We start from the raw sequence: 7,673 nt of genomic DNA, 5'->3' as shown, positions 1-7,673 counted from the left end.
AAATATTTAGGAATATATAATCATTTAAACAACCAAAGGACACATTCTGCAAGCCTGCCTCCTGGCCGCCAGCACACAGCCTTTTTCTTTCGTCCTCCACTCTTTCAGAAGCAGGAATAATTTGAATTTGAAAATCTAACAAATGTACCAATTTCACATATTGTAGTTAGGTGCTGTCAGTCAGTTAGACTCATAGCGACCCTCTGCATATCAGAATGAAGCACTTCCTGGTCCTGCAACATCCTCATTCATAATTATTGCCACGTTTAAGCTCACTGTTGCTGCACTGTGTCCATCTTGTTGGAGGTCATCCTCTTTTTCACTTTTCGCTTTCCAAGCATAATGCCCTTCTCCAGGGACTAGCTTGATAATATACCCAAAGTATGAGAGACAAAGTCTCACCTTCCTCACTCCTAAGGAGTCTTCTGGCTGTAGTTCTTCTAAGACAGATTTGTTTGTTCTTCTGGCAGTCCATGGTACTTTAAAAAAATTTCACAACACCATAATTAAATGCATCAATTCTTCTAGACTTCCATTGTTCAATTTGCACATTCATATGAAATGACTGAGAATACTATGTCTTGGTTAGGTGCACCTTAGTCCTCAAACTGATACCTTTGGTTTTTAACACTTTAAAGGTCTTTTGAGGCCCTGCAAGATGGTGGCGGTTGAAGCGGGCCATCTGCGGTGGGCGGCGGTGGTCCCTTTGCTCTGAAGCCCACGCCTGCCTGCCTCGGAGCTGTCAGCCCCTGCTCGGCTCTATCTAAGGAAAGTTGTGGATCGATGGTTATGAAAATCCCAGGAACGTGGGATACCTCGACAAGACATCTGAAAATGTTGGAATTGGACTTGTTGGGGCTCCGGCTTGCGGTGGTGTAATGAAATTGCAGATCCCAGTGGATAACAAGGGGAAGACTGTGGACGCCCGGTTTAAAACAGTTGGCCCATGGTTCTGTGATCGCATCCAGCTCATTAGCCATACTGAGTGGGTGAAAGGGAAAACGGTTGAAGAAGTCTTGACCATCAGAAACACAGACATCGCCAAGGAGCTCTGCCTGCCTCCCGTGAAATCTGCACTGCCCATGCCGGCTGAGGACACCATCAAGGCCGCTCTGGCCCATTACAAACTGAAACAGGAGCCCAAGAAAGGTGAGGCGGAGGTGCAATGAACCCATGGCAGAACTGCCAGCGCAATCCATCAGCTGCCCCCACTCCCACCCGCCGTGCCACCACCCGGATATTCAGAAGCCCCTCACGCTGCACTGAAAGAGCGCTGAGATTTGCTCACTGTTTGTCGTCCCCTGTGGTTGTGATGCAGATGAAATACACAGTGTAATGCTCTGGATCTCGTGACGTCTTCCAGCCCACTTTACCGCCCAACACTACATGGCGGTCTTGAATTCTGTGTGGCAGTCAATAATGATGGCACACATGGTCAACTGTCTGCTGCTTTTACCTGAATCTGTTTTTGGAGTCCTGGTGTGGCGCTGTGGGCTAATGCGTCAGACTGCAAAGTCGTTTGAACTGCAAGGTCGCTGGTTCAAGCTCATCAGCTTCTCCTTGGAAACCCTATACAGGGTTGCTATGGGTCGGAATCGACTCCACGGCACTTAACAACAACAACAACCAGTAGATTGCCTTTGGTATGATGATTTGTTTTTGTTAAGTGCCGTTGAGTCAATTCCGACCCATAGCGACCCTTTAGAGGGTTTCCAAGGAGCAGCTGGTGAGCTTGAACCGCCGACCTTGCAGTTCAAACGGCTTTGCAGTCTGGTGCATTAACCCACAGCGCCACACCAGGACTCCAAATATATATGGTGGTGGTGGTGGTGGTTATGTGCTGTGGAGTCAGTTCCAACTCATAGTGACCCTGTACAGGGTTTCCAAGGCTGTAAATCTTTATGGGACCAGAAAGCTTCATCGTTCTCCTGCGGAGCAGCTGGTAGTTTCAAACTGCTGACCTTGCGGTTCACAGCCTGATTCGTAACCACTATGCTACCAGAGCATATATATATGTAAACGTATACATATATATGTATATATATATATTAGATACTAAAAGCATGTTGTTGTGTTGTTGTTGTTGTTAAGTGCCGTCGAGTCGGTTCCAACCCATAGCGACCCTGTACAGGGTTTCCGAGGCTGTAAATCTTTACGGGAGCAGAACGCCTCATCTTTCTCCCGCGGAGCAGCTGGTAGTTTCGAACTGCTGGCCTTAAGGTTCGCAGCCCGATTTGTAACCACTACGCTACCAGAGCTCCTTAGTATGCAAGATGAGGAAAAAAGGGTCTTTTGCATCAGATTTGCCTAATGCATTATATCTTTTGATTTCTTGACTTCTGCTTTCATGAGTGTTGTTTGTGGATCCAAGCAAAGTGAAGTCTTTGATTACTTCAATGCTTACTCTGCTTATCATGATGTTATTTTTGTTTTCTTTACAGATGTTTGTTTTCTTTACACTGAGGTACAATCCAGATTTGAAGGTTGGTAGTCTTTGATCTTCATCAGTAGGTCCTCTAGCTTGCAGCAAGCAAGATTGTGTAATTTGCATATCATAGTTTGTCTTTTCCAATCTTGATGTCACATTCTTCATCATATAATCCAGATCCTCGGATTATTTGCTCAGCATACAGATTGAATAAGAAAAGTGAAAGGGTACAACTTTAACACACATCTTTCTTGATTTTAAACCAATCAGTAACCCCTTGTTCTGTTCTAATTACTGCCATTTGGTCTAAGTAGAAACTCCTCATGGGCACAATGAAGAGTTCTCGAGTGCCCATTTTTCACAATGTTATCCATAACACAGTCTAGTCAATAAAGCACAATTAACATCTATCTGCTGTTCTCTGCTTTCGGCCATTATCTAGCTGACATAAGTAATGAATGATATCCCTAGCTCCACGTCCTTTTCTGGCTTGGATTACTGTTGCAAGCATTTTTGAATTATCTTCTGCAACATTTTACTTGTTGTATTAATGTACAAACAATATTAATAAACATGTTGTATTAATATTGTTTGGTGATTTCTGCATTCTGTTGACTCACCTTCCTTTGGAATGGGCAAAATATAGATTTCTTCCAATTCTTGGCATAGACAAGTGAGCGCCTCCAGGGCTGCATCAGTTTGTTGCAAGATTTCAATTTGCATTCTATCAATTCCTAGAACCTAGTTTTCTGCCAATGCTTCCGTTGCAACTTGAATGTCTTCCTTCAATACCACTGGTTCTTGACCATATGCTACATCTTGAAATGGCTGAACATCGACCATTTATTTCCTTTTGGTACAGCGACTCTGTGCATTCCTTCTATCTTCTTTTGATGCTTTCTGCATCATTCAATATTTACCCATAAAATCCTTCAATGTTGCATGTTGACGCTTGAAATTTTTTCTTCATTTCTTTCAGTCTGAGAAATGCTAAGCATGTTCTTCTCTTGATTTTTCTCACATATCATAGTCAAAAATTTCAAAGTAAACATTTGCAAATAGAATCCAGCAAGGTATCTATGTACAGAGATACAAAAATGTCACAACGTAAGGAAATTGAACAACCTAACCCATTAGATCAATAAACTGAAGGAGAAAGTTCACATACTGTGTGCATATCATCAGATGTTCAAAAGTCACTTGCAAAAAGGTGTGGTGCTGTAGGATAAGCATTGGACTTACAACTGAAAGGTCGGTGGTTCAAACCTACCAGAGGCTCCTAGAATCCCTATACAGGATAATTGAGTAGGAATCGACTGGATTGCATTTAACAACACAAGTTAATAGCCAGTCCTCATAAAAATTATAAGCAAAAGAGAGAAGTAAGTGAAATTCTCAAATTCACAAAACACTATTGCCTGCTTTGAGAGGGGTGCCAAACAGTTGGGCAAGGGCCACTCCCCACTTACCTGGCTGACTGACCCTTGCGGCCTGACGCTACTGGGGAGCCTCAGTACAGCTCAGGCGGGGCAGACACCTGAGACTGCAAGGTCAGCGGTGGTGTTGACAGTGACAAAAGTTCTTGGGGACAGGTGACTCAGGGCGCGGGCAGAGCAAAACCGTGATGGTAGGCCCAGAAAGTGGTCGTTTGTCAGGAGAAGTCTCAGGAGACGCAGAGAGGTAGGCCTCAGGGCTCCGGAGCCTGAGCACTGCGTTCCTGGGCTTCCACATCTCCAAGCCCACTATAGGATAGTAAGAGAGCATAAGAGAGAGCGGAGCAGACATGGGATCGCCAGAATTCCTTAGGCAACAGGGAAGGCTTAGGAGGCGCACTGGGAACTGTCCCTCCCGGGCCCGCTCCCGGCCCCCTGTTTTTACACTTTAGCCAGGCACTAGCAACTTGTACCCAGTCCAAAGGCGTCCTTACCCAAACCTGTAACATACATGCAAGGCAGCAGAGGCTACTCTTCCAGGCACTATATAGTGCCTGGGGTTACTCACCAGTGAACAATAGGTATTACATTTCTTTTTAAATTTTTGCTTGTCTGATGGGAGTAAAGAATTTCAGTTGTTATTGTGCATCTTCATAACTTACTAGTAAAAATTTGAACATCTTTTCATATATTTGGTAGTCATTTGGATTTTCTTTTGTGAATTACGTACTTAAACACTTTTGTACATCTTTCACTAGACATGTTTTTGTTCAGTTTGTAAGATTTCTTTGTATAATATACACTAATAATTTGTCATGTGTATTACAATAAACATTTTTTTTCTATAGAGTAGGAACTTTGGTGACACAGAGGTTAGAGAACAGCTGCTAACCAAATCCTCTGCAGGAGAAAGATGTGGCAGTCTGATTCTCTAACGATTTATAACCTTGAAATCTCAATGGGAAACTTCTACTCTGTTCTGTAGGCTCTTATGAGTTGGAATTGACTGAATGGATTTAGTTGTTGTTGTTGTTTTGCGATGTAAAGTATTTCAGCTGTGATGTGTCTTTTTGGAAAGCAATCTGACAATCTCCTTTAAAGTTGAAAATTCAAATACCCTTAAGCTCAGTAAATTCCACTTATAAGAATCAATTTCATGGATGAAACAATTAACAAGGAACTTCTACCTACCAGATGCTTACTAAAGCATTGTTCAAAATGGTCAGTTACCTGAAGCACATTATGATGGACATTATAATGACATGTTTAAGGAAGTTCAATTAAATGTTTGTAATTAATGTTGAGTGTTAATATTATCTATATATTATTTAATATATAATCAAGTTTTGTGTCTCAAGAAAGTTTAAAAAAGTATTAGACATTCATAGGTTCAAATTTCCATCTGTGTTACGTGATTTCCCATAGCTTCCTTTCCTTGGTTCTTGGTCCTTCCCTGTTCCTGATGTCTCTGTCCCTGAGCTTAGCTATGCTTGACTGTCATCACCGGTTTCTCTAATTATGTGGGAGAACCATTCCAGCTCATTCCTCATTTCTCCTCAGGAGTGTAAACTTTCCATAACCAGTATCTCAAGTTGACCTGCTCGGACTAGAGTGTGCAAGCTACTGATAAGGATAGTGCAAAACAAGTGGGGATTGGTGTGTGGGTTCGTGGGCACAGCTGTACTATTTTACGACCAAACCCCATAACCTAGAAACAAATAAAGCAGCATCGTGTCTTAGCAGGAATCTGGAGTACATTTGGGAGTGTTCTATCAGAAGAGAATTGCTCACTGTTCCACTCCTTATGAACTCACCCCAACAGAATGCAAACTCCTTGAGAACAGGAACTTTGTCTTGTTTCATGCTGGGTCCTCAGCCCTTGCATGTATAGAGGGGATGCTCGGTATTTGGAGAATGAATAGATCTTGTTTGTCAAGGGCACCTGGGCAGGACCACCGAATCATATTTGCATCAAATCTAGTCCTTCAAATCTGAACTGCAGTTTTGAGTTCTGAATCTGCAGTTTAGTTTTGGTGTTTGAAAGATAGTATTGCTTCCCTCTGTTCTTCTAACAGCAAGAAGTTGGGGACTCTTCAGGTTTCTGTTACAAACAAACTGAGCTTCTTTAGCTATGTTTTTGCTCTAACTTGTTCCCCAACCAAACAGCATTTTCCAACTTGTACCCATAATACCTTGCTATGTGGCTTCTGTGTAAGTTTCCAAAGACTTTACATATAATCTTTTCCCCCTTTGTTTTCATATGTCAGAAATTGAAGCAAAAACCCTCGCCACTTTCATGATTACCAAATACCTATTTGGATAGGCTAATCACTGGACTGCTAACCACAAGGTCAGCAGTTCACAGTCAACAGCTGCTCCTTGAAAACACTATACAGGGAGGCTATGAGTTGGAACCAACTCAACAGCACTTAACAACAAAAAATACCTAATTGAGAACATTTGTATTATAATAAGATTCATTTCTTTTTTGAAAAAAATCTCTATTTTCTGTGGCACTATAGGATAATGCACTGGACTGCAAGGTCAGTTTGAACTGCAAGGTTGGGAGTTCAAACCCACCAGCTGCTCCTCAGAAACCCTATACAGGGTCGCTATGGGTTAGAACTGACTCGATGGCACTTAACAACAACAACTAGCAAATTATTAATAATTTAGACAGAACCAAGTGTTACCACAGTGTTCATCTCTTCCTTATGTACCTTCCTCTTTCTTGAGATCTCCATGTTCATGGACTTTTTCCTTGTCTGAGTGATTTGTACCTTTTTAAGTAAAAGAGTACACAGGTAATTTATTTTCTGAATCCTTTCATGTCAGAAATCATCTTTTGCTAGAATATTTTGTTGACAGCCTTGTAGGATATGGCTCCACTGATTTCTATCATTCAGTGTTTTAGGGAAGTTTGATGTGGGGATTGATTCCCTTTCATATTGTAGGTATCTGGAGCTCATATATATTTTTTTCCTGTACCCTCATAATTCCCAATATTTTCTTAACAAGATTTTGTTTAACCAAATTTTCTTTATATTTCTAAATTACTGTATTTAGAGTTTGTTTTATTGTATTATTTCTAAATTCCTGTATTTAGAAATAATAAAAAAAATACAGTAATACATTTTGCTGCTAGGTTGCTTGATATGAAAAATATTCCTAACAATCTCATTGTCTCTGTTCTCCAGCAAGACTTAAGACTTTTTTTTTTTTTTTTAAATACAGCATTGGATGCCTGGATATTGCCTTCCTTTTAGTAGTAAAGACCCTGGAGTTAAACTGTTGTGTTAAGTGACATGGAGTCAGTTCTGACTGATAGCAACTTTACATAGGGTTTCTAGGGAGCAGCTGGTGGGTTTGAACTGTTGACTCTGAGGTTAAAACTGACCTTGAAGACCAGCGCTTATCCTACAGAGCCACACCAGGATTCCAAATTACTTGTGTTCAAATTCTTGTGGCTGCTGTTGTTTAGTGCACAATAGAAGAAAACAATGCCCAGTACTGTGCTAGCTTCACAGTTATTATATTTGAGTCCATTGTTGCTGCCACTGTGTCAGTCCATCTCATTGGGATCTTCCTCTTATTGCTGACCCTTCATTTTACTAAGCATGATGTCCTCACCCAGGGACTGGTCCCTCCTTATAATGTGTCCAAAGAACCAGTGAAGTCTCACCACCCTCAACTTTTTTTTTAATGTTTTATTGTGAATTATCTGATAGTTTACATGGGAGAACATTAGTTTTACATTCATTCTATCATATATCATTTCATTGCCATGGTTACAATCCCCTCCATGCATCATC

The 7,673-nt window shown here is 41.3% G+C and overlaps 2 pseudogenes; one reads left to right on the top strand and one right to left on the bottom strand.

Annotated features, from left to right (window-relative positions):
- The first annotated feature begins 658 nt into the window (after window positions 1-658).
- On the top strand, window positions 659-1,169 carry LOC102833002 (annotated as a pseudogene).
- A 2,810-nt stretch (window positions 1,170-3,979) lies between these two features.
- LOC102832618 overlaps window positions 3,980-7,673 on the bottom strand; it is an 8,695-nt pseudogene continuing 5,001 nt past the window's right edge.

Source organism: Chrysochloris asiatica, unplaced genomic scaffold (assembly GCF_000296735.1).
Source record: "Chrysochloris asiatica unplaced genomic scaffold, ChrAsi1.0 scaffold00458, whole genome shotgun sequence".
NCBI lineage: Eukaryota > Metazoa > Chordata > Mammalia > Afrosoricida > Chrysochloridae > Chrysochloris > Chrysochloris asiatica.
This window is presented reverse-complemented; position numbering and strand designations above follow the sequence as displayed.